This window comes from Felis catus, chromosome A1, assembly GCF_018350175.1.
Source record: "Felis catus isolate Fca126 chromosome A1, F.catus_Fca126_mat1.0, whole genome shotgun sequence".
In the NCBI taxonomy this organism is placed as follows: Eukaryota; Metazoa; Chordata; class Mammalia; order Carnivora; family Felidae; genus Felis; species Felis catus.
Genome location: NC_058368.1, coordinates 134,009,864 through 134,022,536, shown reverse-complemented (window position 1 = coordinate 134,022,536; position 12,673 = coordinate 134,009,864). Strand labels below are relative to the sequence as shown.

The window sequence follows — 12,673 nt, the reverse complement described above, 5'->3', positions numbered from 1 at the left end:
TTCTGTGAAATGAGAAGGATAATAATAGTGCCTACATCATGGATTTTAATGAGTTAGTATTTGCACAGAACTCAGTAAAGCCTATTAAAGGCCTGATATAACCCAGTTACAACTCAAGGGAGAACTTTAATGTTTTTGTTCTATGAACTTGTGTCCTCAGCGAGAAAAGAAGGGATGCATCCCTCCCCATGGCCTTAGTGGAGTGATGAACACGGACTCTCTTCACCTTGCCCCCCCACCTACTTGTTCCTACTTTGTCCCACAAAGTGGAAGAGGTAAACATGACATGTCCACTCACTTTTATCAGTGAAAACGTGACATCAGTGAAATGAACAAAAAATCGAATCCCACTCGTCTTAAAAATCAAAGGAGGAGGGGCACCTGGGTGGCGCAGTCGGTTAAGCGTCCGACTTCAGCCAGGTCACGATCTCGCGGTCTGTGAGTTCGAGCCCCACGTCAGGCTCTAGGCTGATGGCTCAGAGCCTGGAGCCTGTTTCCGATTCTGTGTCTCCCTCTCTCTCTGCCCCTCCCCCGTTCATGCTCTGTCTCTCTCTGTCCCAAAAATAAATAAACGTTGAAAAAAAAAATTTTTTTTAAAAATCAAAGGAGGATACAGAAATTGAACCCTAGGTTGTCGGGTTTCCAGGCCTTCCTGCCACATCCTACTGGTGTCGTAACAAGCTGTGACCTATTCTCGGGGCACCGATGCTGAAGGTAAGTAGCCACTGCTTGGCCAAGTACAGAATATCAAAATGTCCACCTTCCGACGGCCCCCAGAGTCAAAATAAGTAAAAAAAGACAATACCATCCTAATGCTGCCAAGAATATACAGCTGTGGCATGAAAGATGACTCTTCAAAAATCTTCAGAGGGTCACTTTGCCCTGTATGTAACTACTCACTACCACACTGTCCCACCTTTGCCCCCTGAGTACTAAATGATCTCTTTGAAATCTGACAATAACTTCCAGGACATGCCACAAGAGCAGCCCATCAGCTCAGAAAAAAATTTTACTGGGGGCGCCTGGGTGGCTCAGTCGGTTAAGCATCCGACTTCGGCTCAGGTCATGATCTCGCGGTCCGGTCCATGAGTTCGAGCCCTGCGTCGGGCTCTGTGCTGATGGCTCAGAGCCTGGAGTCTGTTTCGGATTGTGTCTCCTTCTCTCTCTGACCCTCCCCCATTCATGCTCTGTCTCTCTCTGTCTCAAAAATAAATAAACATTAAAAAAAAAATTTACTGAAATGGCTTTTTTTTTTTTAACTGTGATATGGGAGTGCTTTTAAATCTGAAGTTTGGAGGGAGAACTGGAACCTAGTCCAGGTGCTCACCAAAGAGGGCTGTTCACAGGTATCAGGCCAGTCCAGATAAGCTACGGGTCTCCCAAGACCAGTGCAGGTTCTCCCTAACTAGAGGATAATTCAGGAAAGTGAGAACAAAGACAGCATCAGCCCATTCATCATGACTGCAATAATGAATTGCCATATTGACAATGGCAGCAGAAAGCAGAGAGAACAAAATGTTTCAAGATGGAGAGGTGGTTAGGAAAACTGCATACTGCTCATGTTTCTTTAGGAAACACCATGAGAAAAATTAAGTCTTTAACTTCTGATGGCTTCCTGTAGCTAAGCCACAGAAATCTAATTGAGAGACTATGGTCCACAGAAATCTGCTGTCTGCTCTGGCTTCAGAATCATGTTATTATAAGCCTTTGACTCGATTAGTGTAAGAAACAAAGAATTATTGCCACAGCATCATTATATGGATTGTACACCCAAATGATGCTGTTCTCATCTTGGTTTACTAGTCTTTCCCCATTACCTCCAGGGAACAGATAAAGGAGAAACCTCAGGAGACACTGTATTCTGTTTGGTTCTGGGTTTTTTCCAAATGCATTTTGTATTTCTGTGGTAGAAAAGACACAGAATTGAGTGCCTGTATAACAGACAAGAAGACAAGTACTTCCGGGATAGCACTGTGATATTACTGAATTACCACACACCTTTTTATCTTTGGGGTTAGTGAAGATGTTGCAACCACCTATCTTCTCACAATGATGTGCTTGCATGCTGGTTATATCTGCCCACCGCACGTTCTGAGACCGTGCAAGTACACCATTCCATTTGTTCACAAAGTTTACTTCTAATAGTGTATGCACGAAATAAACCCCAGCCTAGAACTAGGTCTCTAAGTAGTTTTATACTTTCATTTTCTGGCTAGTGGCGGGTATGAACAATTTGACAAAGCCAGCAGGCTTGAGGAGGGAGAGGCAGCTATCTCCCTCTGTTTCGTTAGAGTAACTTTATTCAGTGTTGCCGTAAACCTCCATCTCTTGTTCATCAGAAAAATCCCCACGACACATATCACCTCCTTAGGTGGCCTCCACTAGCTCTATCAGAACGGAGAGAGTGGCCCTCACCTTCTCCTACCCAAGCAACCCCCTTTGCACACAGCTTTCTTTCACTTCTCACTTCCAATTACAATGACCTCTCTGCAACTCTGCCTCCCCAGTTTGGCTTTTGAAGCCCTAGCACCAAGCCCAGCGCCTAGCTCTCAGGAAATGTTCTCTGAATATATGAATGGATGAACGAACTAATCAACCAAGGATGACACTCGAATGGCCAAGAAGCCTCAGGAACATGGGATGTGCCTGCTAGAAGTACAATTCTCTCAGTAGGTACGCAGTTGACACTACAACTGCAAAAACAGTACTGCCAAAGGAGCGTGGTCATGTTTGATTAACCGAAGTATCCAGTATTGGTTGGTTATATTAGCTTAACCTTCTATGGCATGCAGTTTACACGGCCTATGGGGGCAAAATTTAATAGCCACTGTAACAGTTCAAGGAAGTAATAATGATGCTGCTGCTGACGGTAAGGAAACAACCAGGAAGGGGCGCTATAGGTTAACTCACCATTTATGAGTAGCGGTAAGAGTAGGTTTTAATGTTTATTTTTAACAGAGAGAGAGAGAGAGAGAGAGAGAGAGAGAGAGAGAGAGAGAGAGAGGGCGCGCGCGCGCACACACACACCCAAGTGGGGGAGGGGAAGAGAGAAAGGGAGACACAGAATCTGAAGCAGGCTCCAGCCTCCAGGCTCCAGCTGTCAGCACAGAGCCCAATGTGAGACTTGAACCCACGAACCATAAGATCATGACCTGAGTTGAAGTCAGACATTTAACCAACTGAGCCACCCAGGCACCCCAAGAGTAGGGGGTTTTTTGTTTGTTTGTTTTTCTGGTGGTGGCCTTGTTCTGGGGTTGGACAGGGACTTCACAGGTGTTCATTATTCTATTAAAAATACTAAACCACATGTCTTCAACTAAAGATTATGATCAATGATCAATAAAATTCTGTGATAAAATAAGAAATAAAGAGCACAAATCTTCCTACAATGCATAATTCCCAATATATTACTGTAATTCTCTACCTTTGGATGGCACTTCAACTTAATAGCACTCATTGTTCTATTTCATGTAATGATTTAGATTTTTGTCTACAGTTTAATAAAGTCCTTTGTTAATATGGAAAGTGGTAGATGGCACTCTATAACCATAAGTGAGCTGAACATGTGACATAATACTTTAATTACAAGCAGATGTTCTGTTTTAGGGAACACTATAGTCTCAAGACCTATTTGAATCTACACAATAAACTATGTTAAAAATAAATTAATAAATAAAATAGCAGAGTTCTATGATATTCAGACAGAAGGTTTAAAAGGACGTGTGAAAAGCAATTCAATCCTTATTTTCCTTCGTTGGTGAGCAATGCCCTTAGTTGTCATAAAAACTAATCCTGGTTAAAGTTGAATTCAGGGGACAGAATTGAATTAACCAGTGTTCCCACAACAATAACAACAATAAAATGAATAAAACTGAGTGACGACTTTACACTTGCATAAGGCTTTACTGTTTCCACAACGTTGGAACCTGTATTTGTTACCAATGCTAGGATCATTCAGCATGCAGTCAGCAGAGCAGAGCACCCAGTGTGAGGTGGGTAAATATTCATTAGTGAGAGTGATCATGTTAATGAAACTATCTCCAGTGTTGTACATCATTCACTCAGGTCCCCATATGAAATCTGACCACAAACGCTGCATTTTATGGTCTGCTTAATACTTACCTACAGAGAGCAACACAATTAACAGGAATGAAGTTAGAATTTAAGTAGAGGGAGGCTTCTACCCTGTGAGGCTATAAATGATGCCTAAGCAGAGTCAATTAACTCCAGGTCCAGAACTAACCTTGAACCTAAGAGAGCTGTTTTGTTTTGTTTTAAAGGCAGCGGCAGCAGGGCAGGGTTGGGGGGGAGAGCTGGGCAGAGATAGGGGAGAGAGAGAATCCCAAGGCTCTGCACCAACAGCACAGAGCCTGACCCAGAGCTTGATCTCAAGAACCACAAGACCATGACCCAATACAAACCCAAGAGTCAGACATTCAACTGAATGAGCCACCCAGGCACTCTGAGGATTTTTAATCATGAAGAAAATGCCATTTTGCTATGTTATTCTAGTGACCTCTGGGTCACAATTTAAATGTGGGCTACAAAGGCTATCGTTCCTGTTGCCTTTACAACAACTGTTCTAAAGGTGAGTCTCATGGATTGCAACCTGTCACGCACGGACCTTAGAGGAACTGCGACATCACAGAATATGGGTTAAAGAAAGGGCTTTATTGAGGAAAGTGGAGGCTTGCACAGTTAGGCAAGAGGAGAGGAGAGAAGGTGGGGTCACTCTTCGCCCCAAAGAGAGTGGCCGGGGCACTCTGCTAGACAAGCACTGTGGCTTATTTGTGCAGTAAAGAAACCCAACCCCCTTTCCTCTGTACCTTTGTTAAGGATATGCAGGAGAAAGTGGCCTTATTGTAGGAAGTGCAGACAGATTCCTGTTGCTAGGGGGGCTGTGTTTAGATGCTAACTTTATCAGAATTGTCCAGGAAAGCCAGCCACCCAGCATCCAGAGATCTTGAGGCCCATGTGGAATTGCAGGCCTTCCCGCTGCGAGAAAAGTCACCCATCCTGTGAGAAGCTGAGCTTGGGCACAACATCTCCCCCTGGCACAGGGAAGTCCCCCAGACCAGCTGAATCACTGTCTAGGCAACCCAGAGAAGAGAAGGCATCAAAGGTCGTTTGCAGATACCTGTTCCTTGCATCACAGCATGACCCACAAAAGTCTGTAAAAGACCGAAATAAAATTTTGCTAGCCTGAATCCTTTGCTTCCCTGTGTCTTCTTGACTTGGCCAAATTATAATTAGGCCAACAGGTTGTAGCTGATGCCAAATAAAGAAGCAATCTGTATCTTCCTATAAGAAGAGGACATCCCTACCCACGTTTCTTTCATTTCCTAGAAATAAGGGTAAATATTTCTCTACAAAGCAATTATAAATCCTTGGCTTCCTTTTATTTTGTAATCCTATTATACCAATGCCAATTAAAGGAAAAAAGAAAGCTACAGTACAGATCCTGTTTGTAATCAGAGCTCCTGACTCTCACACTGCCTGTCCCCCACCATGTACGAGACCCTTGGGGTGCATGCCCACCTGGGACTCGGCCTGAGGGTGCTAAGCTCCTGACCCAACCCCCTTTTGCCAACAAAATGTACCTGCTTCAGGCCCCATTCTGTAACAATTAATAGTGATTTGATATGCAGATAAATCAACCCTCTTAAGCTTCTCCATGATCTAGTGTTCGGCGCAATGCGTGATTAAGGAATGATGAGAATTGCGGGCACTCAGAGAGGATGTGTTTGTCAGGGAAGGCTTCCATGTTCCTTACTTTCTGCCTGTGGTCCTTTTTACACTTGGCCTCATCTTGGCTTGCTGCCAGACAGGAGGCAGGACTGTAACAGCTGATGAGCCCTCATGGAACATTCTTGAAGTCCTTTGGTTAAGTTCATATTGGCTTTTTGTCCTGATATACATATTCCAGCTCCTCTGTTTCATATTTTGCTATTATTTATTGTACATGTTATTGCTGCAAACCACTAACTTCCTTTACAGAATGAGGTCTTGTGTAAATAAATTAGTAATAAATATACACTTCAGGTGTTGCTTCCCAATAGTTTTTGGTGTATGTGAATCTCAAAAATGGGGCTCGAGTCTCAAGTTCTTGTTGCTTAGCTATTAAATACTTAGCTTGCTATTAACAATGCCAAAGCAGTATACAGAACATGGAACGCAAAAATCTCAGCTTGATTCCTGATCCTGCATTTGGTTATTTTCCCTAAATTTCCTTTTTCCTCTATTGTTTCTCCATACTGAGGAGGTGTCATTAAAAAAAAGAAATGCAAAAGGTGCACAGGAAATCACCAAAGACCGCCATATCCTTGGCAACCCTTTAGGGCCAGGGAAAAACTTTTAAGAAGAAAAGGAAATATCATATTGAAATCATTTATTAACTGATTAACTACCAAGATAAGTATGACTCAAGTCTCATTAACAAACCGACATGTAGCCAATCCTTCCAACCTTTTCATAAGACCTTTTAATATTCCTTAAGGTAAGTTTCCTCAGATCTAAAACAGATTGCTTAACCTTGAGTCCAAATCAACAAAATACTCCCAAGTACTCCCCCAGCCCTCTGGGTGAGGGCCTGACAGCTGGACGTGGGCATGACACAGGAAGTGCAGTGTGTGCTACCTGATGCACCCTGGGGAATGTCTGCAGCCGTGGAGAATCAAGCAGGTACCTGTCTGTGCTTCCTGTGGTCTCCAGGAGCTGGGAACTAGACCAAGTCACACCATGTTTCAACTGCAGCAAAACACAAATGGCAACAGTGCAAGTGCAATGCCAGGCAGGAAGCACTTTTTCGACACCAAAAATATTATCCTGAAAACACAGCTAGTAGTACGCTAGAAGATAAACCACATACCTTTCTCATAAACAAAAAAAAAGTCTCCAAGCTGCCTGCTGATCCAGGTCTTCTGATTCCCTTCTCTACAATGGGCATGTGAGATCCCTTTGTAACATAGAGGAATGAAAAACGAGCCAAGAAACAGCCAAATAAATGACACTCCTGTCACTGTTTCCGAACCACTAGAGGACACCATTCAAAACTGCAGCATAAACCCCAGGTCTGCGGCTTGTCAAAATGCTTCCTGCTTGCTTTTACTTCTATATTAGTCAGCCTCGGGCTGGTTCAAGATTTGTCATCACAGAATGAGATTCTTTCCTTTTCTTATATATATCAAACTAAGAATTTAAATCCTTTGTGATGCACCTCTCTGAGATCTATAATAATTTTTTTCTTTCCAAATACTGTGTCACATTCAATCCTGAAAGCCAGAGGTCACAGGGAATCTTTTCTCATTTTTAAAAACAAATCGTCAAAATATTTGAATATTTTAAGTATGATTGTGTGATGAATACATAAATAATAAAAATAATAAATAAATACATACATACATAGACAAACAAACCTAAATAAATCACTTAGATTCCCAATATACTATGGGACTTGACACCAAAATCAAATATCCCACATATACAAAATACTGTATGTATAAGAAATCGCCCACCTGCTCCAGATAGATGACCAAAGTCCACCTCCTCCATTACACTCCCTTCACACCCACCATCACCCCCACCCCATACAAACTATCACCTTCCACACAATTTCCCAGATGGACACACAGGTATCTCTGCAAAATATAGGCTTAATACTACTACCCTAAATAGAATTCAATTATAAGTCTAATTATAGACATATAATTCTTTCAGATACTTCAAAACAATAAAGAGGATTTTTTATATTACTATAGGCTCAGATTCTGCCAGCATATGGAGTATCTAGCATGTATCACTGTCATTAAAGTTTCATACTCCCATTAACGTAATTTTTCCTGAAGCAGAAATCAGTTGAGTTCTCTATCATGAATTGCATTTCCAGCTGGGTCAGTGCCTCTGTAGTATGAGTTATCTGGGAGATATCACAGCTACAGCTTTCATGATCAACTTGTAGTGCTTCCCCCCAGCTATGGTAAAAATTCACAGAACATGCTTTGTGGATGGTGGGAAATGTTATAGTTATGCTAAGACAGAGATGAAAATTGCATATGAGAAGTAGAAAAAAATATATATATATATGTATGTACATGCATGTGTGTATTACTCTACCTACAGCCCTCATCTGGCTGTAGGGAAAGCAGGTTTATTTTTCTTTCAAAGAGATCCACATTATGTGATCAGGCTTTGTCTAAATACAAATTGCAAGACAGCCTAGACCTTTTCCTTTTCATTTCCTTGCATTTCCTCCCTTGAATAATTTCTGAACTCAACTCCTGATTGTGCCACACGGTGGCTTTGTGACAGTTGACAGGTTACTTAACTTCTCAGAACCTCTCTTGAGAATGGATATTATTAACATCATCTGATTCAGAGAATTGCTATGAGGATGGAGTAAGGGAACATCCATGTATAGTTTGGGTGCTTCTACTCACTTGTGTTAGATAACTTTCCACTCCTGCCTTTGCTCAGGAGTAAGATCATCTGGACCATTATATGAACACCTTTCCTTCAAAGTACAACCTTGAAAAATATCAGCTTTTCATCTCTCTGTCCAACAGTAAATGATACTCTAGACAAACAAAGAATGCACAAACATGAAAACATTCACTTTTAACAACAGTAGTAGTGGCATCAAGGGAGTCGCATAATAGACAACACGTTTTAAAGTAAGGAAGTATTTTCCAAGTACTGTATTAACTTACCATCTTTCCACACACCAAGTTCCCACAGCAGTCAAGAACATTTGAGACCCTGCTAGCCTCATGTTTCCCCTAATGGAGCACTAATTGTTTTCAAATAAATGCCCCTAGTGTGCAAGCTCTCTATGTAGAAAGCAAGTAGATTAAGCAATGGTAAATTTAACCTATCATTCTGATGTCCACAATGTCATGCTTCAGAAAACTCCAGGAAGGATCCAGTTGCAATTAAACATACTTAAAAAACCCAATAAAAATATTTACTATTTGAATTATGAGAGTATCAATCATTAAACACCTCTCTCAAAAAACAAACACAATTCTATCACTTCTCCCCGTAACGATTATATCTTCAATACACATGCACACACAAATAACATCACACACGCTCACTCCACTCTTGTGATACCAAGTATTTTCTTATGAAAGGGTCTTTAATTTTGTTTTCCTTCTTTATCTGCAACCTGTTTTTAGGACTTTAAAATGAGGTGTTTTAACAGCGCCACCTTGTGGTAATGAGCCATTTCAAATTCATCTGCCCACGGCTCTTCCCCCACCTTTTCTAGCTTCTGTTTTGAGAGTGGTTTTTTCATTTGTATTCATTAATCATTCGTCAACGTTGGTGTTACTGAAGAAGATAGGATTTCGTCAAAACAAAGTAGGCCATTAAAAATACTAACAAAAAAGCCATAATGTGAGCAGAACAATAGAACCTGTACACTGAAGAATATGCCACTCTTCAGGGTAAGAAATATAGTTACAAATCAAACAGATTTATTAAGAAGGGAGAGAGAAAGAAATCCCAGATGGGCTTTAAAGGGGAAGCTAACCTGACTTAAAGCACTTTGGCTTGTTTTCTTCTTATATCCACCACATTTTCTGCCCCGTTGCCAGCCTGCGAGCCAAGCAGCTTAGAACAGCAAGCAAATGCTTTCCAGCCACAAACAATGGAATATTAAAGCCATTGATATTCTTCTCACAGCAGCAGGAGCCACAGCCAGGTGCTAAAGGAATCAGCTGTTTATGAAGAAATAATCAAATTCCTGCCTTCCTTCCTTCCTCTTCATTTCTGCTTCCTCTCACATAACGACCAACATCCCTTTCCCTAAGGGCCAGAGTGCTACTTGGAGAAAATAATAATAATGTGTGATTTTTTTTCCCCCTAAAACACTTCAACACTAAAAATTTAGACCTCCATTAAGAGCTTTTATGACCAGTATCCAGTGTGGCCAACTGATCATCAAAACAGGTAATGCATGTACTTTTCTTTAGTATTAGATCATTAAATCCTTTGAAAAATTCATCCAGCCTCTGAAAGCCCCTCCTTCAACTTTGAAACAGACCATGATGTGGATCCACCTGATAAAAAATGAGAAGGAGAGATGACTAGAGAATGACAGCCAGAGAATACCCACTCATGAATCTAACTGAGGGCACCAAGGCTACTGAAGGAGCTTCGCTGAGCAGAGAGGCCCAAGGGGAAGGTGATCTTACGATTTGAAGGTTGAAGTCAGATGCACGTACCTATGTGCACACACAGGGACACTCATCCAGTCCACTGGCATAATAGGGTTCAATCCCAGCTCCTTGCATCGACTTCTGCAAAGACATTTGTCTTCCAGGGCCTCAAACCTGGGACCAGATCCCAGGGATGGGAAGCATGGGGTATGAGACTCAAAAGCCATGTTGTCAAGGTTTGTGAAAGATAAAACTGAAAGAAGGCAAACTGAGTCTATTGGCAATTTTGGTTGACAGAAATAAATCTTAGCATCGGCAGATGACACATGAGGGTGAAATACTGGAAGGAATCATGTACCTGACTGTGAGGAGGAAGGGATGGCCGGAGCAGCCAAAGGAAGCTCTGAGTGTGCCATTGTAATCACCAAAGCCAAGGTATTATTCCATGAGTGCAGAGCCCTGGAGGCCTGCCAAAATCAGACATGCATCCTAACTGACCTTTCCAAGTCTGAGTGACTCCCAACCAGACTGAAGACTGTGACTGAGGAGTGAATTCCTTTTCCTTCCTGGTGACCCCACGTTACTTTCCAGTAAGTTCTCCTGTAGTACAATTGTTCCTTTATCTGCACAGGAAGAGTATTCGTGATTCTTTCTGGAAACCGGAGCACCGTGGGTGCCAGGCTCACTGTCTTGGCTGCTGGCTCAGAGTCTGACCATACACAGACCTGGAAGGAAGCCCAATCACGTGTGTGCTGTGATGCAACAGCCCAGCTCACCACCAGGCGGGGCGGCGGTTTTAACACTCCCGAACCCATTAGCCTTTTTACGACCAACAAGTAGAAATCACTGTAACTCCAATGGTGTAAAACAAGGGACAGCAAATGATAGCCCTCAGGCCAAATCAGGCCTGCCATTATGTTTGTAGATAAAGCGTTATTGGAACACGGGCATGCTCATTCATTTCAGTATTCTCTATGGCTGCTTCCACACACTCAGTCTTGCTCTGTTTCGCAAAAGCGAATAAACGTTAAAAATTCTTAAAAATTAAAAAAATAAAAGAAAGATCCTCAAGAAAAGGCAGTGTGGTGTACCACAGGACCAGGAGAAGGGGACTCCAAAGGCCTAGGCTGTGTTAGAAATTACTTGGGTCTCCAGCTCTGAGTAACGCTGAGTGTCTCTTCTAAGCTGCAAAGGATACAATAATTCCGTAATTTACCCACTTGGTAATGCACAGGGTTTCAGATGCCAATTTTACTGGTTAATAATTTGCATTTTTCAAAAAAAAAGTATTTTTTTTATTTGTAATCCAAGGATTATGATATTTAAAATATGAGGTTGGAATCCACACCTTGTGCTTAAAAAAGAAATACATACGAACACATACACACACACGTACACACCAGAGCAAGCCATCCAGCCTACTGGTATTAGCATAGAGTTTCACATCCAAGTTCCTTATGCTGACCTATGGGAAAGGCGTGTGTCTTCCAGGGCCTCACACTTGCTCAGAGAAAGCTGCTGTGTCTAGGACCTCACCATCTGTAAAGCTGTGATCAAAATATCACTATCAGTTACCACCTAAGACACAGCTGTAGAATTACGGAGAAGTGTTTTTACAAAACTGAACAACTGTCTGAGTCTGTCTCCTGATTGAAGGAAATAAGAATCCCTAACTCACAAAACATCACATACTTTATAGCACATTTATACAAAATTCAGGGGATGCTATCCTATTTATTTGTATTCCATACCATCTGGCTACTTTATGAGACTTGCAAATAGTCTCCAAACATCGCTCAAGCTAAGAAAAATATAACATAACGAGGCTGGTTTTAAATCAGGGCTCTGACTTAGTCTGGTTTCCTCAAAAGCAGAGCCTCAGACAAGATCATTTTTTTGGGGAAGTGATTCCAAGGTACAGGAGTAAAGAACAGGGCGGATTGAAACAGGGAAGGAGGGGAAGCCAATACACAGACATTTTATTGAAATAGTCACTGGGATGGGCAACTGAGGCTCCTTCCTCCTGGGATACTTTGAACTGTCTTGCAGAATGAGCCCCCAGTGTCTTCCTGAGGAATGTGGGGACTGGGTAATATTTACCCAGCAATTACCACCATTGCCCCATAGGGTTTAGATCACTCCCACTTCCAGTGTGAGCATAGGGTAGAATGAGTGGCCTGGTCTCTGCAAGCAGAAGCATCAGAGAAGCCCTAGATCAGGAAGCAAGAATTAAGTGGTGCAGGTGAGACAAGGAGTTGATGGGTCCCAAGTGCACACAGTTGTCACAGCAACGGCTGGAGTCAAAAGTTAGGCTACGAGTACATAAGGAAGGACACAAGAAGTGACCCATATGGTATGTAATATGTAATGCTTGAATTTTACTACTCCATCCTCTCAACACACCATCAGTTAGGTTAGCATGACCATTATATTTTTTCATCCAAAATCAGAAGAGTACCTGTCTCATGCTAGACACCTGTAATAAAGAGATAAAGATACTCTCTTTCTCCTCAAGG

At 42.0% G+C, this 12,673-nt stretch overlaps 1 long non-coding RNA gene across 6 annotated transcripts in view; it reads right to left on the bottom strand.

Annotated features, from left to right (window-relative positions):
* LOC111561368 overlaps positions 1-10,853 on the bottom strand; it is a 336,303-nt gene extending 325,450 nt beyond the window's left edge. For all 6 annotated transcript variants that reach the window (XR_006600596.1, XR_006600598.1, XR_002743899.2 and 3 more), the window contains exon 1: positions 10,656-10,853. This is a non-coding gene — a long non-coding RNA (uncharacterized LOC111561368). The remainder of the gene's footprint in view (positions 1-10,655) is intronic.
* Between the last annotated feature and the right edge of the window lie 1,820 nt (positions 10,854-12,673).